The sequence below is a fragment of the Ascaphus truei genome, chromosome 7 (genome assembly GCF_040206685.1).
Source record: "Ascaphus truei isolate aAscTru1 chromosome 7, aAscTru1.hap1, whole genome shotgun sequence".
NCBI classification, from domain to species: domain Eukaryota; kingdom Metazoa; phylum Chordata; class Amphibia; order Anura; family Ascaphidae; genus Ascaphus; species Ascaphus truei.
The window spans coordinates 18,431,989-18,456,966 of NC_134489.1; the positions used below are offsets into that span (position 1 = coordinate 18,431,989).

The 24,978-nt window shown below is 43.5% G+C and overlaps 1 protein-coding gene across 2 annotated transcripts in view; it reads left to right on the plus strand.

The window, feature by feature from the left end:
* Positions 1-5,167: 5,167 nt before the first annotated feature.
* The window catches only part of ADARB1 (adenosine deaminase RNA specific B1), a 105,730-nt gene continuing 85,919 nt past the window's right edge, over positions 5,168-24,978 (plus strand). For both annotated transcript variants that reach the window (XM_075607145.1, XM_075607144.1), the window contains exon 1: positions 5,168-5,671. The gene's annotated coding sequence lies outside the window, so the exon portion shown is untranslated. The remainder of the gene's footprint in view (positions 5,672-24,978) is intronic.

Consider the following 24,978-nt stretch of genomic DNA (forward strand, 5'->3'; position numbering starts at 1 on the left):
TAGTACAGGAATGTAAATTCTTTACATACCCAAAAGGTGCCAAATTGTCCTGCAGACAAAAAAATAACTTCAGGCAATAGGCTGTGATATAGTTCAATAGTCAGCAGAGACACTGGTATCCAGGAGTTTCTAATAGCAAGATCTAAAGGGGGGACTTTGCATAGGCAGGATTACTTATTACAGGTGAGCCCGAGGCCTCGGATATAGTAGGCGCGTGCGAGTGATGGGGCAATGTAGAGGCAATCCGTGGCCTGGGGATCTGCAGAAGAAGACGAAGTTGGGAGGCGAGTCGGAGGCGTGCCTGTGACATCACGGGAGCGGTACGCCCTCATTGGCTGAACCGCGCACGTGACCCGGCCTTCAAAAAAAATATAATGTTGCTTGGAAAATCGCGCGCTCTATGGCCTGCCTCATAAAGGTACAGCCTTTTGTTCTCGTCGCACCAAGTATGGCCGTTGCCTAAATCATTGGACATTAGTCTCACTCACTCCTAGGCAATGTCCCTAACTAGGGGGCACCCTATAGGAATCCAGCCTCAAATCACTGGAAGGCAGTTTCTTTCACTGGTAGGTTTAGAGTGCGTTTCACTTTATGTATATTTTGAGAGCACCAACTCGGTACACAGCACTTTACAAATATTACAATGTACTTACAGTACAGTGAATATCATACTACAATTGAGATGAGTGAATCAAGAGATAACTGTGACATAGGGAGAAGAGAGTCCTGCCCCGGATAGATCACAATTAAATCAACATGTGGAGAAATCAACAGATCTAGCAGGAGTCACTTTTAGTGCATTGGAGTGTGTAAGGAGCATTCTGTAGTTTAGTGCAGTGTTTGTTAACCTTTATTTGGTTAAGGAACCCTATCATTATATTGTGACATTCAGCGAAGCTTCCAACCCTCTCTAATAGCGCGTCTGAGATCAGATGCATTGCAAGGAACCCCAACCCTCTCTAATAGCGCGTCTGAGATCAGATGCATTGTAAGGAACCCCAACCCTCTCTAATAGCGCGTCTGAGATCAGATGCATTGTAAGGAGCCCCAACCCTCTCTAATAGCGCGTCTCAGATCAGATGCATTGTAAGGAACCCCAACCCTCTCTAATAGCGCGTCTGAGATCAGACGCATTGTAAGGAACCCCAACCCTCTCTAATAGCGCGTCTGAGATCAGATGCATTGTAAGGAACCCCAACCCTCTCTAATAGCGCGTCTGAGATCAGATGCATTGTAAGGAACCCCAACCCTCTCTAATAGCGTGTCTGAGATCAGATGCATTGTAAGGAACCCCAACCCTCTCTAATAGGGCGTCTGAGATCAGATGCATTGTAAGTTCTTCTGTATTTGCTACAATTTTCAAATCACCTGAAAATTCCAGGGAACCCTTTAGTAATGCTGAGGAACTCAATGGTTCCTAGGAACCCCGTTTAAAAACACTGAGGTACCCCAAACACGTATGCTGTAATAAAGTATGACTTATGGTGTTTTTTTACATTTACTATAAGGCTCTATTCAGTCAGCCTGGGCATATGTTTAAGGTGCCAGCTAATCTGCATAGAAGCCGCAGATGAAAGAGGAGACGGGATGTTGAAAGGTGTCGGGTGCTAAGTGGACGGGGCAGGGCGGAGTACTGGGTCCGGAGAACAGAGACATCCTGTGGGGTGGGGGGGCCTCTTTGGTCTGCTAGACTCAGTGGCGCCTGCCCAGCGGGAGGCAATGGGCTGGCTAAGGAAAAGATGGCGATCGTAAGCGCTTTTCCTATTGGCCAGAACATATGTCCCGTCTACAGGGCATCCTGAGCAGGCTAAACACGCCCCTGCCTCTGACATCTTCAGTCGATGAGCTGATTATCTCTAATTGGCTGGTGGGACGTTCCCACGCCTGGATTGGATGCAGGGTTCTGTGAATGAAACTCAGAAGTATTATAAACCCCTGAGCCAGATTTGCAGATTCTAAGCAAGATTCTAAGCACCAAGTCCAGTTAGTTAAAATCCAGACCTCTGCAGAGAGGGGAGGGGTGGCGTCTGGAACTGCAGGCTCAATTCAGTTCCAGGACATTGCAGGCTAAATCTCAGTCAGGGGGAAATCCTTAGGTAGAATTCCCTGCACCTAGGAGAGTCTAATTTTGTACCCCAGTTCCCAAGTAAGTGTGTATTTTCTTATGTAGTTAGTGTAACATTGTGTGTTTGCCTTTTCCTGTGAATAAATTTGCAATTTATTTCATTAACTTGTTTTGCTCAATGCATGATCCTGGTAAAAAGGTGTCAATATCCTGGTCTCCCGTGTCAGACGCGTCGCTGGAAGGCAAGGTAAGTGAAGTTACAGAGGCCTCACGTGATCCACAGCATTTAATTTAAATGAAATAACCGCCGCATCCCCACCAGAAAGTCTCGCTCTTCACTTTGCGCACCCCTGTTGTAGTGAATGCCGAGTTTAAAAGCAAGCCAACAGAGAACCAGCGTTTTGAATAAGACAGAGCTGTGATTCATGGAGGCCAGTAGGGAGAAAGTTGCTGTCTGGCCTTCCTGCCTCCCCTACAATCTATCCTAAATGCTGCTGCCAGAATCACTCTACTCTTTCCTAAATCTGTCTCAGCGTCTCCCCTGCTGAAATCCCTCTCCTGGCTTCCTATCAATCCCGCATCGCACACTCAATTCTCCTCCTCACTTTTAAAGCTTTACACTCTTCTGCCCCTCCTTAAACCTCAGCCCTAATTTCTCGCTATACACCATCCCGACTCTTGTGTTCTGCTCAAGGATGTCTTCTCTCTAATCCTTTTGTATCTAAAGACCTCTCCCGGCAAATATCCTTCTCACTGACTGCCCCACACCTCCGGAATGCCCTTCCCCTCAATATTCGACTAGCACCCTCTCTATCCACATTTAATACCCACCTCAAAACATACCTGCTTAAGGAAGCATACGAGTAGCTCCATGACTGATAATTAACAACTCATACATTAACCTTGGCCCCCTGCAGACGCACTTACCAGAACGCATTCCTACTGTCTCTGTACGTTCTTCCTACCAACAAATTAGATAGTAAGCTCTTCGGAGCAGGGACTCCTTTTCCTAAATGTTACTTTTATGTCTGAAGCACTTCTCCCCTTTATGTGTTATTTATTATTTATATGATTGTCACGTATATTACTGCTATGAAGTGCTATGTACATTAACGGCGCTATATAAAGACATACAATATGTAGCCATATATCCCTTTGGCTACTAATCTGCCCTGCCTAACACATAAACCCTGGTACCAGTGCAGGCAGTGTTAGGGTTAAATCTACGCCCTGCTGTAGGAAGCAGCTTTCTTGAGTGACAGGGGGTGTGGCCTGAGGCCTAGGTGCCGCCCACATGGGGCTGAGACCCGAAGCCCCGCCCCTGGTAACAAGTTGGGAGTTGTCAGTTCTACTCTGTCCCCACAAGGGTTGTTATTCTCTCCCCTACCGCAGGGGAGTGTTAGCTGTTACCCCTTACTCCACCAGGGAGTAGGGGAGCAAAGGATAGACCTTTGGGGCCTCAAGCCCTTGGGGTTGATTCCAGGGACCAGAGGAAATGCATTGTTGATTGTGTACGGCTGTACTCAAAGACCAGTTGCTTTTTTATACTTCTGTCTGTGACTGCAGTTTATCAGGGGGAGTGCAAGATGGTTTTCCTTCTGGGGCCTGCTCGAAATTGAGGCGCTGCACCCAGAAAGAGCTGAGAATATCCTGAAAGCCTGTCCTGTCTTCCCTACTAACATCGGCGGCGGACACTCAGCAATCCTGTAAGCCCCACAGGTACAGCACAGCGAGAGTACAGGTAGCAGTTAACTCTCCCTTAAGGTGAGGGAACACCTGTTACAAATACAATACAGCAGGGCCCCGCTTCTCGGCGATCCGCTGATACGGCGGCACCAAGAAGGGGGCCGCCATGTTGAATTTAAAATCGCGCATGCGCAGAACGGGCGGGTGCGCCCAGCGCGCATGCGCAGACTGCCGGTTGCGCGCCTAGACCGCAGGTCGCACATGCGCAGAACGGCGAAAATTCCGGTTTGCGCATGCGCAGCACTGAAAATCGCCGGATCCGCTTTCCGCCAATTTTCACTATACGGCGGGCCTCTGGAACGGAACCCGCTGTATACCCGGGGCCCTGCTGTACAATAATCCAGACAGGAAATAAGAAGGGCATGCATTAACATAAATGTTATGGCGAATGACACTGTCACCCCAGCTTTAACAGTTTATTTATTGTTATCAACACAAAGTTGTAAATATCCATGCTCTAAAGCAAGTCAGATTTGGGTTTTTCTGATAACAATGGTACAGGCAAACCCCGCATTAACGTACGCAATGGGACCGGAGCATGTATGTAAAGCGAAAATGTACTTAAAGGGAAGCACTCCCTTTTCCCCACTCATTGATGCACGTACTGTACTGCAATCGTCATATACGTGCATAACTGATGTAAATAACGCATTTGTAACAGGCTCTACAGTCTCCCCGCTTGCGCACAACTTCAGTACAGGTAGGGAGCTGGTATTGCTGTTCAGGACGTGCTGACAGGCGCATGCGCAAGCTGCCGTTTGCCTATTGGGCGATATGACCTTACTTGCGAGTGTACTTAAAGTGAGTGTCCTTAAACCGGGGTATGCCTGTATATACTCCGTAAACGACATTGCTTCATCTTTTATAAGGTAAGGAGCAATGCGTTGTGGAGGCCAGCGGCAGTATGCTCAATACATCTCTAGTGATTCTGCACCATTGATCTCGATTTAGGGCGGCTTTTTGGGGTTCGGCTATAATAATGGCATGTTAGTTATCATTGGACTATGAGACCTCTTATGCTAAACGTACCAATGTGTTCATATGTCCCATAGTTGTGCCATTACCATATGTGGTTAAAATACATAATTAAAATATTTGAATATAGTGATTAGGCCCAGAAACGCCTAATCTCCTCCAAACATGCTACTTTCTCACCTACTCCTTCCACCACGAGCCAGCCCTCACCAAGATGGCGCCTACCTAGCTTCATTGACGGTTTGCGCAGTGACGCAAGCCCCAAGTTGGGTGAGGCACCTCCCCCACGGCCAGAAGCTGCGAGTCTTGGTCCATTGGTCACCGTGCACGCGCCGCGGGCGGGAAGGCTTGGCTGCTCCCCCATCGCTTATTGGCTGTCACCGGCGCGCGCCGTTGGCGGGAGGAGCTGTGGATTTAGCTGTGTGTGGTGTGTGTGAGAGAGCGCGCGCAAGCTGCGTGTGACCGGCCTGGGTGTGCGGAGCTCCGAGCGATTGACAAGAGCACCGAGCCACCGAATGACAGAAACTGAGCGACGGTCACCCGACTGACGGAGCCAAACACCGACTGACCGGGAAACCCACTCCCAGAGACCGAGCGCCGACTGACAGAGACATTAAAGCATCAATTGACAGGGAGACGGATCCCCAACCGACACGGACACCGAGAACCGGCTGACCGTGGGACCGAGCAGCTGCGGAGAGTTGAGTCCGGTCCTTCTCCTGACGGACACCGAGCACGGTTTCTTACCCACCACCTCCCTCATCTTATAACCATCGCACCCCCCCTGGTGCTCTCCTCCTGCAGCGCCTGCCTGACCCGGAGCTCACCGTGACCCTGTGCCCCCCCAGCTCTCCCCCCCCACCCCCGGGCAAAGAGCATCAGGAGGTGAGACCCGGTACTCGGGAGCACAAGGGCAGTGCTGGCTGTTCTGCAGGGACAGGTTGAATTGCCAGCTCCACACATAGGCCAATGGAGAGAGGAGAGGGGGGGGGGGGGGAATTAGCACATTTTCTATTTAATGATGTGTGAAATTGTGTCATGTTGTTGAAAATACAAAATACAAAAAAACACAGATTAAGTTAGTGAAACCAAGACAGCAATGGTTTATTTTTGTTTCTTGTATGACACTGATGGAATTTCCCAGGCACAATAAGTCACTGCCCTGAAGAGCTTACAATCTAATGGTGCCCGAGACACAGAAAGGTAAAGTGACTTGCACAGGGACCAGGGAGATGACCTGCAGATGTAAACCGTTATCGCGCATCAAATGCAATACTTTAACTCCTCCATTGCTGGAGATGCCTGCAAAGCATTGCACGGCAGTCGGTGGTGGAGCACAGGGTGATGCGGGCGCTCGGGTTAGGGTGGGAAAGTTGGCTGATGCAGGCTTCTCCATCAGCGATGCGGTCAGTAGATGGGTTTGGAGATGGTGTCACTATAGCCTGGCCTTTACACAGGCAAACACCAAGAGCCACTTTGTGATAGTGCGGGCTCGCAGCTATTGGGTGCTACAACAACATGTAATAAAGACGTGCCATCGCAAAAACGTATCATGGGGAACCAGACTAAAGGCATTGGGGTTTGGTTGCCCGTTTTATTCTGGGTCTATTCTATTGGTGTTTTAAGATACTAACTTGGATTTACTTTACAAAGGGATGCGTGTTCCCTCCTTGGTGTGTGCGCAGAGGGTGAGGGGCAATTCCAAGCATTTGTATATGAATAGGCAGACCCTTTTGTGGAGTTTCTAGTACAGCCTTCACACCACAAAAAAAACCGTAGAGAGGGATTTTGAGATCACAATCCCTTTTACATCAGTATGCGATGACGGTTTATGTTGTATTGTTTTTGACTCTTTTCATCTCCTTTTGTCCTGGAAGGCTGATTATGTTGGATCCTTATAAGTTAACCGTGATGATGAAGTTGGTGGCGATAGAGGGAGCAGACCTGGGGATGTTGTAGAGCAGTCTGCATAGGGTTGACATCTGGATTGCTCTGCATAGAGAGCCTGCTGCAGCATTTTGACCCCATCCCCCCCACCCACAGATCCTGTCATTAGAAAGCTGATCACAGCATCCTTTAGCACCGTGCAAATATGCACATCCATAGCTCACATGCTGCACACACCAATTTTGCCGTGAGGGAATAATGTGCCCCCCACAGACTGGATGCAAACCAGAATAGAGACACTACCTTGTATTACATTATACATCTCAAATGTTTTTCGTCTTGGGGGGACTAAAGAACTGTTATCACTTAATATACAGTTTTGATATGGTGTAGTCTGCAGTTTACAATATAGGATATAACATTGATGGATCAGTTACTCTTCACTCCGATTCAGAAATGCATGATGTTTGAACTATACAATATATAACCCCCCCCACCCCCCACAAAGGACCCTTTTGGATGCATGACCTCTGGTTGCTCTGTAGTGTTGCTACGCTCGTGAGTTTTATCACCATGAGGCACTGTAGTTGGGTTATTGCCGTCCTATCAACCTTCTTAAATATCTTTATGGTTTGATGGTTTCCACAATGCATGCAGTGTTTTACTTTGCTATTCAGCCTCTACAACACATAGTGGTACCCAGGTTTGTTATCGTAGGCCTGTATGGTGGAATTATCATTTGGTGTCCTTCCCAATAAGAATAGGTGTGTTTCTTTTTATTGACGTTGTTGAATCCTGGACTGGGAGAGGGCTTGATGACTTTTGGGAGTGGAACAACATATCTGCAGTCCCTGACAACCTCCTTTATCTTTAATGTGAAATGATGGGTTGATGAATATGGAACATATGCAGCTATTGAATAGTGAGATGATGTGCTCAGTAAATAAAGCGGTTATTTGTTTGTCGTGGAGATTGGATAAAGGGGTTTATAATCATGCATTTTATGTAGATGGGACATTTAGCCCACCCCTCTCACTGGCATCAGCAATCACGCATTCCTTCAAATATGGTGGTGTCTGATACAATCCTGGATGCTGTGTTTATATTTACATGTTTGTTATATATTCTATTATCTCTATCTCGCACACACGTGTACGTCTTGGGGAAAATGTTTCGGTCCACTCTTGACCTTATTTTTTTTTTTTTTTTTCCCCAATAAATTCTGCCGGTTATCTAGAAGTTCCTGTGAGTGCCTGTTCTTGGAACTATTTCTACATTTATACTTATAGTTGCACCCGTACAGATTAGTCTAGATCACGTGACTGCTGCTATTGATGTGGTATTATATATTTTATTAGTTCATCTATTGAGATAGTGTACAGTAAATAACCACACTGCAGTGCTGCCAGATGCTTCGCTTCTTGTTTTTTGAGTTGATTCAAGTTAATCTATTTGCGTAAGTGTTTTAAGCTTTGTGGATGCAATGGTATTTATTTTAAGACATAAATGATGCTAAAAAAATAAAAATAATAATTTAAAGATTCTACAATTCATCAGAAATACTAACAAATACAAATCAATGATTTTGTTATTTTTGAGGCCACTGAAAAATAAACTGCTCTTTGAGTGTTGTACACCATGTTGTCCAAAGGTCATTTGTGGCCAAGGAGAGAGAAAATCAGACGTTTAGCTGTGGCCAAATTGCCACCGTGTGTGTTGCCTCAGGGCAGCTCGCCGCAGGACATTTTGCCGCACTGTCCATTTTTGCACCAGACCGCCTGCTGTCCACCGTGGGCCCGACCCGCCAAGTGAAGTCTGCCGCTCCGACAACTGCATGTCCGGCGCTGGACCACTACACTGCTCTGATGCGCAGTGTAATGTCTCCCGGGTCATTTAAAGGTGGAGTGTGGGAGCGGCCTCTCTAAGCAGTGTAGCGGTACCGCATGGGACATTTAAACATTCACAACACAAAGTATTGCACACTGCTCACTATCAAATCCTCAATAAATTATAATTAACAAGTGTTAAATAACACTAAGTGAGTGCTACCTATGTACAGGAGTTAATATTATTAACATTTGAATGATCACGTGATAGAGTCACAGGAGCATTCACAGAAGTACATTTGGGGTGCACATCACAATAAACATTTTTTATATATTTTCTAACTATGCTATAGTGAAAAACCAAGGTGAAAAGTGAAAAGTGTACATAAAAAATTTAAACACGTGGAGCTGATGATCTAAACCCTTAGCAAGAGATCATCAGCTCCACGTGTTTTAATTTTTTATGTACACTTTTCACCTTGGTTTTTCACTATAGCATAGTTAGAAAATATATAAAAAATGTTTATTGTGATGTGCACCCCAAATGTACTTCTGTGAATGCTCCTGTGACTCTATCACGTGATCATTCAAACGTTAATAGGCCATTTAAACATGCAGTTGTTGGGCGTGGCAGACCTGGCTTGTCGGTGCGGAGGGGCTCGGGAGCGGACATCGCTGCGAAATGTCCTGCCAGCAGTGTTTTGGTTGCAGCCAAACGCCTTAGACCACAATCGAATACATTTCCACTACATATTCATACTTTGTTGTGCTTTGCTACTAGCGTATTTAATTTATTTTTGTGCTATAAATGTAAAAAAAACAAACAAAAAAAAAACCCAGATCATTTTTTTTTTTATGCTGGAAAACTCAACTACATAGTACAATGTATGGATCAGACGGACTACTGATGGATAACCTTGGTTTGAGCTTGAGTGAAAGTGCAACAACATCTTAAAAAAATGATTTGAGTAAGTGGGCGGTGGAGTGGTACAGTGCCAATGTCACTGTCTTGGTAGTGGGTTAACCCAGTTTAAATCCCAGTGTCTGCTCCATTTGAACTCGGGCTAGTCACTTTATTTGCCTGTTTCTCACGTATCAAAATGAGATGGTAAATTGTACGGGACAGGGAGTCATTGGACATATATACGAAGGTATTAGAATTTTTATTATGCGTTAATTTTAGGGCTAAAAAATGAGTACAAACCTTCAGAAAATGTGCGTCAATGTATGAAGGTAATTATGGAACTTAAATACATTTGTTTGAAATACGTTTTTACGCATTGCATCATTCCTGATTGACCTCATTTTTTTATTAAAACAGAAATGGTGTTTTTTTAATTTACAACTAGTAAAACTAGTATACATAGAATGAAAATTTTATTTATCATAGCATACAGTACTAGGAAACTATCACAAACTATAGAAGAAAAGGGACACGGTGCACCAAAGGTGAAGATAAAGGTATATTAAACAGACAAAATAAAGCAAGTAAAAACTTGCATATGTAAAGTCTGTAGTTCAGGGGATTTGTTGAATGATTGTCCGTGCTGCCTTGTTGCTGACGGAGCTGGAGAAAGTGTTGTGCTCGAGGCATTGAGATCCCGCGTGCTGGGATCAGCTGGTCCCACGGCGCTGATCTGGGTTTCCGTAACCCGTATGTTGCAGTCTGACGCGTCTCCTTAGCTACCTGATTTTGCAAGGTCCTTGGCGCAAACGGCAGTTAACACAGGACAACTTCGATGCTCTACCACAACGCGTTTCACACACTGTGCTTCATCAGGCGGATTAAACTATAATGAAACGTGTTCTGTGTCACATTTTTAGTTAATTACAAAGCAACTTAATTCAGAGCTAACAATGTAAACGGACCTTTTAGGATTCAACGTGGCGGACGATTTTAACAGTTTATTTTTTTGTGGTCCACAGATACTTGTTATGTGCTTAAAAAAAAAACATTAACATCTTTCCGCCAAGCACATTCCATTTCTGTGTGCCAAAATATTTGACAAAAGACCATTTTCAAGCTTTAGGTGCACATTGAGAAAAATAAGGTAAGTTATGGGCACAAACAAGCGCAAACACATTTTGATATTTTTATGTCAATTTTACACCAGAAATGACATTTGCTAAGCTGAGTACATTGTCCGCCAAGTTTCAAAAAACTTCATCTACAGTAGCTGCTTACATGGGAAAATGTTTTCGTTTGTGAAGCATTACTTCAGCTGGTAGGATTAGCAACATAGTCCTAGTGAACTCTTCACAAGTTACATGTCTCCTGTGATTAAAATTAATGTATTTTACTTGAAGCCCAGTTATTCACTGAGGAATTCTCCACAAAGTGATCTGTTTGCCGCTTTAAAACAATCTAAGCAGCCATTTTTTTTTGGCAAATTATTTTTAACATAGGAATGAAGCAGGGGGTCTCTGTAGCTGAGCCACATTATTTTCAGCTCCGGGCACCCCTTGCTTCAAGAGATACATACCTCCGTAGGGGGTATTGGTAGCCGCTCTGCTTTTACGATTCATGTAATGGCAGAGTTTCAAAGCTCCCCGGCCAATAGGAAGCCATGACATCAGGTTTGGTTTTCCATTGGTCAGCGTGACGCGGGAGCTTTAAACGTTTGCCTAGATACCGGCATCCCCTCTGTAGGTCTATGTCTGTGGAAGCAGGGGGTCCCCGGAGCTGAAATTAATAGGATTCGGCTTCGGAGACCCCCTGCTTCAAACCTATGTTATAGATGGCTTGGAATGCTCCTTTAAAGAAAGATGCACCTGCCTTTTTGTTTTTTTTTTGTTTTTTTTTATATGTTGCCATAAAATATAGATGTTCATACTTTATTGTATCCATCCCTTTTTTTTTTTTTTTTTTTTTAATTTGTGTTTCTATGAGTGCTTTTATTGGAGTCATAGTTGGTCTCTTAAGTACAGTGTTCTGTAAATGAAGTAATAGTGGGACAAGAAAATTATATATACATTTTGTTAGTCAGGAATACTTATTACAATAAGAATTTGGCTCAGTGTACGCACAAAACTAAATGTTTCAGTCTGAAAAAAGTTTGAGTCTCTTCTAAGACATAACTAACTTGTCTAGGTCTATTTATTTTAAAGTATAGTGTTATGTGATTTGTTGCTTACTTTTCCAGCAGTAAAACAATATTGCATCACTTATGTATAGTTTGTGTTTATGTTGATGTATTAAGTTTGTTTTATTACAGTTTTGGTCTTGTGGAAAAACTCCTTGAGCAATAGGAATACTGCTTCACAGCATTTTGAACAGACTCCGATGTGGGGTATCATCCCCCGGATCCGTCGGTAACTGCCATTGATTTGAATGGCAGTTACCCCCAGATTGGGTTGCGATACCCTGCATCGTGGCTTGAATCCCCGCCTATGGGGATAATTTATTAAGCAGTGCTGATTGGGTCACTATTGAATGAAAAACTTCAATTTAAGCCAATGCGACATTGTGCGATAGTACCACAATTGACCCTATAGCAGTTTAATAAGTCACCTCCCAAATCTTTGAACATTTTAACAAAATAATTTACTCCAAGCATTTATTTAGAAAATTGCAAGGCTTTATCCTAAGGCGAAGTCCATAGAAGGACAGTCAGCGCTGAGCCGTGCGGACGCTCCGTGATGAGCCCCGTCATCCTCAATGAAGATGTCTTGAGAGGGGGCTCCCGCGAGGGTCCGCAGGCGTGCTGAGGCGCAGGGATTTTCAGCCGACAGCAGAACCTGTTTCTGAGCGCGCTGTCGGCTGAAAACCTCCAATCAGAGCGAAGCAGCGTCAACGTCACGGCGCCGTGACAATGACGTCGGCGCTTCTCGGACTATTGGCCCAGTGACGTCAGTGCCCCGCCTCCTGATCGGGCACGCTGGCTCGTCTGCTAGTTCATGCAATCGCTCCTGATTGCGCAGACGAGCCTCAGCGTCAGCGCGGAGGAGCGGGGCTCGCCCCTCCTATCGACGCAGCCTTAGAGATGTTACATTTTATCTGAAGCTCTACAATAATTTACAAAATATACAATATAGACTGAGCAATAATGGTCTACATGTTTATCAATTTTTTTGCTATGCACCAAATTAAGTTTCTTTGGTTAACTCACAACAGTAAAGAAAAATACTATAATAAGAATGTATGTTTCTTTAGTGCATTGTTTCATCCATGTTGAAAAGGACATGATTCTGAACGTTTTTATTTTGTTTTTAATATGTAGAATTTTACTGTTGTGATGTAAGCAGAAACCTGTTGCTCTTCATTAACAGATTTATGGGTGTCTAATTAATTTTGGCTCTGCTTTAATTAGGATACATACAATACCTCAACAGTTCTTTCATTAAGGTAATGCTCCTGCAAGCCAATAACTTGTGTTTTGTGTTCTTTGATCCTACTAGCAATGTCTTTGGATGGAGGTTTGAGGGGGAAGAGCATGTTCTATAAGGTGGTTATTGTGTAACAAAGGACATTGGTGGTGCTTTGAGGGAATAATGACAGATTGTGTGCTTTGTTCTTTCCCTGGTCATGATGTGTGACATTTATTTCCTCACAGCATTGCCATCTGCTACTTTGGCCGTGTACATTTCATTCTATTGTTTCTGGTGTGTTTCTGTTTAGTAACAGCTTCATACTTATTCAATATAATTTGCATTACTTAATTTATCTGTACACTGTTTTATTTCCACTCGGACTACGCACTCAATTATATTTCAGTTTTACTAACTTTGCTGTGGAAAAAAGTAGAACTTTGGAAATAGGTTTTACCATTTTAGCAGTTCTGAAAGAATTCCCAAAGAATGACCCTTAAAGAGAATATTATGTAAATTATGATGAGTTGCTCTGCATTTTTTGCTGCCCAGAACCACCATTATGCCGTGATCAGCTTTATGTAAATGAATATGCCTAGAGTAGTTGATTATTTTTTTCCCCCTGCCCTATTTTAACCAGATGCTATAAATGTGAATAGCCTGTGTGTTTGTTAACTTAATTCAGTATTTCCTGCAGTTGACTATCTTAACTGTGACGATTTCAATATAAATAAAATGAAGTTAGAGGTAAACTTGTGAAACAATAAAAAGCACATTCATTATACTGCCATGATCTCTTGGAGCCCACTTTGTTTGTGTATTTTTCCTTTTACTGTAGAAGCTATAAGTTAACTTTGTTCTGGCCCAAGCACACCCTGATAGATGAGTAGGGACAGGCAGGTGAACTCAATCCCAGATATCAAGCAAGGGAAACTTCTTACTTGCTGAAGTGTTTTATTTGGGGCAACAACATACAAATAAAAAAGGGGGAAAAGTACTGAGGGGACATGAGAGCAGTGGAGGGGAGAGGGAGCTATGGGGGAAGTGGGCTAAATGCAAGATATAGGGATAGGTAAAAATCAGTAACTTTACCAGGATAGGAGAGATGACTGCTCAAGATGGCTGCTGGTACTAAAAGACAGCATGCTGGTCTGTGCTGATGGGAAATTAACTGGACAATACCACCTGGCAAGGGGAGGGGGAGAAGTCCATCCTGGTAAAAAGGCAGGGGGGTTGCCAAGGCAACTGGCTGAAGTCAAGAAACCCACAAGGGATCGCAACATTGTTGCAACAGCTAGGCTGAGGAGCTCTGGCAGCCTGAAGGCAGAGAAAAAATACAGTCCTGTTTCAGGACAAACTTATTGACAAATGTGTGACTCCTAATACCTCCAGTTCTCATGATAGACTCAGCTCACATGTTTGGGTCTCCCCATTCTAGAAAATGAATGCCTTGCAATGCGGTATATATATGAGAACAGACACATTTATTATTGTGGATATCTAAAAATAACAGTTGCTGATTCCAACTGTTCGGTTTATATTCCCTTAGATCCCATTCAAATATCAGTAAAGAAATCCCTACTCTTGGGACCGACTCGTCAGTTTGTCGTTACTGCAAGTTTATAGGGCAGCATAAATGTGGATGTGCACAAAGCAGTCGGTATTGCAGGAACATGCACAGTAGCTGCAGAAATGATCCATTCATCTGTCTACAATGGGTTGAACCTGATGTATTTGAGAAGATTGGAGGAGGTTTCTTTTGTTTGTTTTTAATGATCTAGCCAGCAAATAACCCACATTCACATAGATGAAGGGATTATGAAGTACAGTGTTGAATTAGAATAATGCTTGAATCACATTATATTGGCAGGTGGTGCAGTGACTTGAAGGGAACGGTATCATCGCAAATTGGTAAACAAGGGTCTAGTTTTTGGGAGGTGTTTTATTTTTGCGTGCAAGCACTGCTTCCGCCTTGCTGTGCAGTGTCAACTGTAAACGTACTTAACATTTTTACTTCTTGAGGGCAGCAGCAGCAGAAGGAAGATGTTAGTATAGAGCTGTATTTAATGATACCAATTATCAATCTTTTTGTTTATGGTTGTTATTTTGTATTTTACATATAGTATAATGTGTTGCAGTAAAACTTGACAATATTAGGGGCATTGTTCTGTATTCTATGTGCCCTGTGCCCATAAAATAAGCTATTTCAGTTGTAAGATTTGTTTTCCATCCCATCCTGTAGAGCCGGTTAAATGTAAAATATCGTATGTCTCGGCAATAAAGACAGAATTTGTGAACATATACATTCGACTTTGACGGAGGATAAAACGTTAATTGCCATATTTTTTTTCTGCTGTATTGAAGTGTTGATTTGGCTTCAGTTGGAGTAGAAGACTACCAATGTAAAGTTGATTCTCCTCCCTCTGCTGTATCGTTTATTAAGCCAAATTTCCAATGAATGTCTTTCTAAACCCAGCACTTGCGTTTTAAAGTGTTGCTGAGGGTGTGTGAGTTAGGCCGTGCGTATAGTGCCCGCGACGGGCGACGTCGGCCAAAAACAAATACATTGACGCCGCCGCGTGCGCTTATAGTAAGCGCGACGGTACGTCTCAAACTTTGGAAGCCGGGAATTTTTGATTTTTCAAGGGCTGTCGCCTCATGACAGCCCCTGAACAAATCAAATGCCAGTTCGCCCGCGCCGCCGCCGCAAAGCGTAATATAACTTTTGCTTGCGGGGACGGGTGACGTCGCGTCGCTGGTCGCAGGCACTATACGCGCGGCCTTAGACTTCAGTTTCAGCTAAACACTAGAGAATATGGAATTACCCAGTATACCGAGGCTGCTAACAGGTAGTGCACACACTTTATGGCAACTTGATTGAAGAGAGACCCAGCAATGATTAATGAAACAATAAGCCTCCGGTATTGAAAACAGGGAGTTGGGTAATAGTAAGCCGGATAGAGGTACAGGGGGACACCTCCCTAAGGGGCGCCCCCAAGTAAATCACAGCCCGGCACTAACCGCCTCAATAATCTCCCTGAAATACCGCGTGGAGGTTAGGAGTACTCACGAAAAAGCCGTCCCTGTTGGTGCAGGGAATTCTGCAGCGGCTTCCTCCTCTGGTGTAGCTGGCGTCAGCGTGCTCCGCCGGAAATGATGACACAGGAAGAAGGGGGTAAGATGGTCCGTGGTTCACAGCAACTTCAGCAGCCAACGCATGGATGTCTAAAAAAACTTTATTGATCGCTAGCAGCAAACATCAGGCAACCACTCTTGGTTTGCTGCTAGCGATCAATAAAGTTTTTTTAGACATCCATGCGTTGGCTGCTGAAGTTGCTGTGAACCACGGACCATCTTACCCCCTTCAGCTAAACACTATCATGGTGTTGCCTAGTGCGGGGGTGCACAAACTTTTTCCCCTGCACCCCCCTGCTGGCTGTCCTCCTCTCCGCGCTCCCCTCCTTAGGGCTGGGACCCGCTGCGCCCGGCGGCGCGGGCGGCTGCACGGGCTTTCCCCACTAGCAGGGGAATCCTCCCGAGCCGGTCCCGGTCCCCCCTGGCTGCACAGCTCACTACACGCTGTGACGCGTGAGCCGCTAGGGGATACAAGAGAATTGTAATCCCTAGCTTCGACACGTCACGTGGTGTGGCTGTGAACCAATGAGGAGGGGAGGCTTCGGGGAACGGGGAGGAGTGTGGAGTGCCTGCCTCTGTGTGTGTGTGTGTGTGTGTGTGTGTGTGTGTGTGTGTGTGTGTGTGTGCCTGCGTGTGTGCGCCTGCGTGTGTGTGTGTGTGCGCCTGCGTGTGTGTGTGTGTGTGTGCCTGCGTGTGTGTGTGTGTGCCTGCGTGTGTGTGTGAGTGCCTGCGTGTGTGTATGAGTGCCTGCGTGTGTGTATGAGTGTGTGTTGCTTGTGATTACTACTCCAGCCCGAGCCCGTGGAGGGAGGGGGGGAGAGTAGCGGGTCCCTCCGCTCAAGCCACGCCCCCCCTCCCGCTCAAGCCTCCCACTCCCGCCCACCTCCCGCTCCCTACAGACCGCATATCGCGGTCTGTGTATGTCAGCGCCCCGCCTGTCTGCAGTGCGGGAGCGCTGACGGAGGGAGCGGGGCCTTAGCCTTACCTTGGATCCTGGCGTCTGGATGTCATGATGTCATGTTGCCATAGCAACGTGACATCACATGACCCCGCGGCATCATTTAACGCTGCGCTGCCGGCTGAACCACGGTAAGTAAGGCCTTCACTGCTTTCCCGGCACTTAATTTAAGTGCCTTCTGGAAGTGCGCGGGGCCTCTGTAAACCCCGCGCCCCCTGCAGTTAACCTCGGGGGGCGCGCCCCCCAGTTTGCGCACCGCTGACCTAGTGGGTGGGGACTATCTCCATAAAATAACAAAACCCCTGGAAGCATTTAATTCAAAATAGAAAGGAAGTTTCCAGATCCAGATCTTCTCGCCTCCCAGTCCAAGTGGCGGTCATCTATCGCCCACCTTCCTCTACTCATCCCCCTTCTGCCTTTATCTCTCACTTTGAATCCTGGCTCTCTTTCTTTCTCTCTCTCTCTCCTCAGACTCCCCTGTTCTTCTCCTTGGGGACTTCAACTGCCACATTGATGACCCCTCTCTTCCTTGGGCCTTCCGCTTTCTCTAACCTCTTCTTTTGGCCTGCAACAGTGGACTGCAGCCAGCACCCACAAGGATGGCCACTACCTAGACCTGGTTTTCACTAAAAACTTTTTTCTCACCGATTTCTCCATTTTTCATTTTCCCCTCTTGTCCATCACCTCATCTCATTTTCTCTATCACGCTTCTTCCCCTCTCCATCTCCATCTCGCCCTTGTTTTTGGCAGAAACCTGCTCTCTATTAACCTACCAGCTTTTGATTCCACTTTATGCTCCTCCCTCTCCTCTCTCAGTTCTACTTCAGACCCTGACAACCTGGTCAGGAACTACAACTCTGCCTTATCCTCCTCTCTTGACCTACATGTTCTGCTTTCTCTCTGCCGTCCTCGCCCTTCTAACCCCAGACCCTGGCTAAATTCCAACACACGCATGCTGCGTTCCTCCACTCGCTCCTCTGAACGCCTCTGGAGGAAATCTCATACGCTCGCAGACTTCCTTCACTACAAATTTATGCTGTCCTGTTTCAACTCTGCCCTCTCTCAGGCTAAACAAACCTACTTTTCATCACTAATCAACACGCACAAGTCTAACCCACGTCGACTCTTTCCTGTCTTTGACTCTCTACTCAGACCACCTTCGGCTGCCTCCTCTTCTTCCTCCATCTCACCTCAGGACTTTGCTGACTTTTTTAAGGAAAAGGTGAAATCCATACGTCAGAACATCCCATCTGTTGCCTCCTCTCATCCCACACCGCTTCCTAACTCTCCTCCTGCCTTTCTGGACTCTCTTTCTGCTATCTCGGAGGAGTATGTGTCACTGCTGATCTCCTCTTCTCCCTCTACCACCTGCCCTCTTGATCCCATTCCTTCCCATCTCCTAAAACCTCTTGCTCCTTCTATAATCCCTATGCTCACACAGATCTTTAACTCTTCCCTCTACTCTGGTACTTTTCCATCCTCCTTCAAACATGCAACTGTGATACCATTGGCCAAAAACAGCAAGCTTGACCCTACCTGTCCTTCTGACTATCGACCTGTCTCCCTCCTGCCTTTTGCCTCCAAACTCCTTGAACGTCTTGTATTCTCTCGATTGCTACACTTTCTCAACACCTATTCTCTTCTAGACCCCCTACAATCTGGCTTCCACACTGCTCACTCTACTGAAACAGCCCTCACTAAAATAACCGACGACCTTCATGCTGCCAAAGACAGAGGTCATTACACTCTGCTCATATTACTCGACCTCTCTGCAGCATTTGACACCGTTGACCACCCTCTTCTCCTCCACATTCTCCATACTCTTGGTATTCGGAACAAAGCTCTATCCTGGATCTCCTCTTACCTCTCCCATCATACTTTCAGTGTCTCTTTTACTAACACCTCCTCCATCGATCTCTCTGTGGGGGTACCCCAGGTCTCTGTCCTGGGACCCCTTCTCTTCTCTCTTTACACACTCTCTCTAGCTGACCTAATCACATCTTTTGTGTTTAAATATCACCTGTATGCTGACGACACACCTTTACCTTTCAACCCTTGACCTTTACACCTGCTATACAGACCAAAGTTTCTGAATGTCTCTCTGGAATATCATCTTGGATGGCCATTCGCCGACAAACTTAACATGGCAAAAACAGAGCTCCTTATACTTCCTCCCAAACCTGGCCCTACTACCTCCTTCCACATTACTGTTGGAAATACGATCAGTCACCCAGTAGCCCAAGCACGCTGCCTAGAGGTCACACTCGATTCCTCTCTCTCATTCTCCTCTCACATGCAAACGTTTCTAAAACTTGTCGCTTTTTCCTCCGCAATATCACAAAGATTCGCCCTTTCCTCTGTTACTCGTCTGCTAAAACTCTGACTCAGGCCCTCATTCTCTCCCGTCTCGATTACTGCAACTTCCTGCTGTCCGGCCTCCCTGCCTCCCACCTGTCTCCCCTACAATCTATTCTAAACGCTGCTGCCAGAATCACTCTACTCTTTCCTAGATCTGTCTCAGCATCTCCCCTCCTGAAATCCCTCTCCTGGCTTCCGATCAAATCCCGCATCTCACACTCAATTCTCCTCCTCACTTTTAAAGCTTTACACTCCTCTGCCCCTCCTTACATCTCAGCCCTAATTTCTCGCTATGCACCATCCCGACTCTTGCGGTCTTCTCAAGGATGTCTTCTTTCTGCCCCCTTTGTATCTAAAGCCCTCTCCCGCCTTAAACCTTTCTCACTGACTGCCCAGCACCTCTGTAATGCCCTTCACCTCAATACCCGACTAGCACCCTCTCTATCCACCTTTTAAGACACATTTGCTTAAAGAAGCATATGAATAGCACTGGGGATAATCCTGGACACATGATACATAAAGCTTGGCCCCCTGCAGACGCACTTACTAGAATTCCCTCCTACTGTCTCTCTACGTTCTCCCTACCTACCAATTAGACTGTAAGCTCCTCGGAGCAGGGACTCTTCTTCCTTAATGTTACTCTTATGTCTGAAGCACTTATTCAGCGTGACCATAAGCGCTATGTACATTTTATGGCGCTATACAAATAAAGACATACATACATACATACCTGTTATTTATATTATTTATTATTTATATGATTACAACATGTATTACTACTGTGAAGCGCTATGTATATTTATGGCGCTATATAAATAAAGACATACTGTACAATACAATTTCTTAAAAAACAAAGAGCCTATGGGAAAAGTAAAACTGGTTAACATATGACCAGACGAGTGTAGTTTCTTGAGGATTTCTGTACTAAAATTAATTAGTGAGGATGATTGTCATCTTTGTTTCAAGTAAAAATGCACACTGCCCCTTCCTTTTTGTGCTACTTGTTTGTTGTCGAACACAAGTAGCCAGTGTTGACATACTGTAGAGCGGAAATTAACCAAAAATGCTATTGTGAGCATTTTTTCTCTCATTGTTCTTTGATTGTGGGGTTCTCCTTGTACTTCCATGTTTATCATTTCTTTATTTGACTGGGAATTGTTCCAGATTTTAGTTTAATTTACTATGACATTGACATTCTTAAGGCTCTCACTTCTTTTTTTTTAAATGGGTATGGTAACAGGATAGCTATTCTATCTAATGCTGAAAGTGCAAGATTAATCTCTTTGTTTACACTGCTGTGTTGGATGGATGTAGTATAAATTCACTATAGAATCACTCAAATGTGTCTCATTTGCAATACAAAATCTTCTTTTGCCAAAGTTATTTTTGTGCACATTTGTGTCCAAAAGTCACTGCTTATGTTGCTCACATCTCTAAAGTGTGAGGTTATTTTAAGATTGCTGAATTCGCATCTGCAGCAATTACTGAGTTTGATATATATATATATATATATATATATATATATATATATATATATATATATATATATATCAATGTATCAATGTATCAATTTTTTTAAAATATATTTTTATATATATGTATGTATATGCAGTGTTCGACAAACCTATACATTTGCTCGCCGCGGGCGAGTGGATTTAACCCCCGGGCGAGTAAATATTGGCCCAAGCAGCACACGTTTGGTACTAGGTGGCAAGTAGATTTTTTTGTGTGGCGAGTAGATTTTTTGGTGATTTGTCAACCACTGTGTATATGTATATGTTTGATATATATCTATATTTATATCTCTCTCTCTCTCTCTCTCCTTGTGGAGGGACTTTCCACAGAGTGATGGACCGAAACGTTGGTTTATGATGTACCCCTTTCACTAAATACACTTTTTTCCTCAACTACCCCCTTGTGTGCTGTAGAACTGCATTATCTTTATGGGACATGCACCAACGCTCATACTTTTTTTTATTATTTTTTTTTTTTTTTTTTTTTTAGTGTGTGTGTGTGTGTGCACTAAATACACTTTTTTCACAACTTCCCCCTTTTGCTGTCTTTTGATTCCGGATTCCAAACGGTATCGTGTGTGTATAGATATCTATCTACCTCTGGCTCTCTACCTCTTTAAATTACCCTTTTGATTTTGGATATTCTGCTGTGGCTCATGCAATTGAAATTTTCATTAAAATAAACTTCTTATACTGTACTCCAAATGATGAATAGCAAACACATTATAAAGTATTAACTGTCATGCAATGTTTTCAATAATAAGACTTGTTTAAACAAGATGAGTATACAAAAGTAAGTGTAAGATTTATATAAGTCTTGGTTGCCATAACACAGAATGTTTTTAAACATTTATATGATAGCTTTTTTTTTTTTAAAAGAAGGGTCATGAAATGTTCTTTAAATTATATACTTGAACTACTACTGTGTGTGCCCTTTTATAAATAAGATTTTAGTCTTAGTAATATCCAGTTTATTATTGGCATTACAGGTTATATTTAAGGTGATATAAAACTAATTGCTGAGCAATTTATTATTAATTGCTCAGGTTGTTTGGTTGTATGTAGAGAGACAAAAAGTTATTGAACCACAGACTCTTTAATTGTATTATTACACCCCCAACAGGCAAACAAACTGCATCCTTTTTCCTCTGGAATTCATTGTACCCTCACAATTCTATCTGCTTGTTGAGGCACACAGACACCACTCCTCTCCCCTCCAGGCACACAGTCACCCCTTCCTCATTCCATGGGCACATATGTGGCTTGAAACATCCATAATGCACAGTAATATCAGCTAATAGGTTCCAATTCCCTCAAGCTTTCTTGTACCTTGCATTGTCTGTGAAAATACATGATTAATTTCAGGACAAAAATCCACAGATTTAACGAAAGAGCAATACCCTTTCTTTTAGAAAGGCATTTATGAATTTGCATAAAATTAGGACTGCAAAGGGCTCCAGTTAGATGTTAAATAGCATGTGCAGAAAGCTTAAAATGAATTTTGTTGTGCAAAAAGACATGTTAACATTGTTGCAATTTATCTTTGCGGGTCATAAAGCATCCAAAGTCGTGCACAAAATCTATAATCTCTCCGAAAGATCAAACCCAAAGTATTTCTTTTCTGTAGATTATACTTTCAGTTGGGACAAAGCATTCGTATATAAAATCCAATGAATAGACTTGTAAATCAAGAGCTAAAATATCGCCCAGAAATGAGTGCAAATAAATAAACGTCACAATATAGTATCTTTGGGACATGGAAATCAAATATCCCAAGGAAATGAATGAGGTAGGATACACATTGGAGTGCTGGTGAGTGATTACAAAGTGTGTCTTCAGGATTTAAGGTGACAAATAACTAAATTCCTCAAACAATCCAGAGCGGAATCTTTTCACAGCGCCTGGTTATTGTATTCTGAATGTTGCTGTAAACCAATAATGACGTCCAGTTTTTCTTAGAGCTCCTTGCGTAAAAGATTTGTGATTGATTCAAGTATCGGTGTCGACCAGTGGCATTGAATTGCAATGCATTTAATCTATGTATACCTCAGATGTTTGTTTAGTGTTATAACCTGCCCAAATCATTTAATTCTATATTTGTACCGTTGTATGATAGATCTATCTGGGCAGTGTAGGGTCCTGATAAGCGCAGAGCCTCTTTTCTTTAAATAAATGAAGTTTAGGAACTTTATGTAATCTCCCCATGTGACAATTTAGCTGCAACTATAAATGTAAAGTATGGAATCTACCTTCAATTTATTTTTCTTACCTTTGAAAGGGAGACGCTTATTCTAATCTTTCTCTAGCGCCAATATTGTTTTTACAGCTGTTGTATATTGCTTTTGAGTGGCATTGCAGTGTATATCAATTCTCTAAATGAAATTTCCACACGTGAAAGGCAGCACGCTGCCATTGTATTCCCTTAGTAATTTTGTGTGTGCATTCTTATTTCCTTTTTTTATTGCGAAACATATTGTTTTGAATATTTGAAGTCTTTATTTTGGACCCTGTAGTTATTATATATTGTCAACAATGATTCTATAGCACCTATATTATTATTATTGGTTGAGTGTCCTTTCAAAGCAATCAACTGTATTGAACAATAAGTGGTGACCTGGCATGCACTTATCAATTGCCAAAGTTTTTGATTTGAGAAATTGAGTCGCAATATTTTATTTTTCTACCTTTCTGCTATATTCTAATTCATCTTATTTTTTCTGGACTTTTGTTTCTAAGTTAGTAATAACCAATCCTAAATGTACCGTAGCTGTACTGGGTATGAAATGATCTATGCAGGGCTGATTCCTATAAATTCATTTGACTATTTCAGACCTGCTTCATAATTTAATTATATTACCGTATGTTAAATTAATTTGATAGAAACTTTGTGAGTTGTTGGTTTGTACTTGCCACTTAAGGCTAATATTAAGGGGCATAAACTATGCCTGAAAGAATGGCTTTCTTTAAAGGGGCAGACCCTCTTAGTGTCAAAATGCACTAATGTCCGTGACATGTTTTAATGTGTTTAAACTGATTGATTTATTTTTTTAATTATCAAAATCTGACACCTATAATTATTTTTAAAGATATTTGTAAACTTAGTGAACTGATTCTTGGGAGGGGTTTTACTACCTCTAGCATCTCCTTCGTGTGTTAAACAAAAGTTTAGCACAGCCTCCCTCTCTCGCTCCCTTCAATTTTATTGGCTTTCTTATGAGTACATGGTGTGATATTGGTAGATTAAACATTTGAGTGACAAACGCTTCCCCATTCAGTGGCAAAAAAGACAAACCTGTTTAATTTCCAGGCACAAAAGCATCCAGATCATTGCTTTAATCCAAGTTACATTTGTTTAAGGGAGACAGATTCTTGCCATATCTTGTTTTTTGGTTGGCTATCAAGGACCTTCAACGACTAAAAGCTACATGTATGGGTTTTAAATGATGAGATAATTACTAGTGGCTGGAGGACTCGTGAACAACCTATGGAGTAATGGCTTAAAAATGTGTTTTTTGTTACTGCATAAACCCTCTCCAGGGCTGCAAACCTGATTTCCATGTGCATGGTGGTTAAATTGCTCTCTGGTTCATGATTGCAGTGTACAAATCTTCCTCTCGCTCCCTGTGAAGAATCCTATTCTCGGATTCCACTGATGTATCATTGGTCAGCAGGCTGTGCATTGTGAAGCAGAAAGATACAAACATGAATAGCTGCAATTTATTTAGCGCTATTAGGCCGCGCTTATAGTGCCGGCTACGCGACTGACGTCACCGGTCACCATTGCAAAAGTAGCATTTCAAATTTAGGAGACGTCGCTGGCTACAAGGCCAGTGACGTCAGAAAAGGGGAAGGGCAGAGGGACGGACAAGCTCCTGATTGGCCGCAAGGGGAGACAGTCGCCGAAAAAATCAAATATCAGTGACTACCAGATTTTTGGTAGCACTGTCACTTTGTCGCCGTCGCGTGCACTATAAGCGCCGATGACCATGCATTTGTTTTGATGCAACGGTCGTGTCGCTGGCACTATAAGCGCAGCCTCAGAGTATGAGTAGAATAACTAAAATGTTGGAATGTTTACAATAAAGTAGAGAAACTAGACTGGAATCCCTGTTTTAAATAAAGTGGTGTGCAGAAGTATTCACTCCCCTGTACATTTTTCACATTTCGTTGGCACTTGAGCGTACTTCACAATGCTTTTAAATTAGA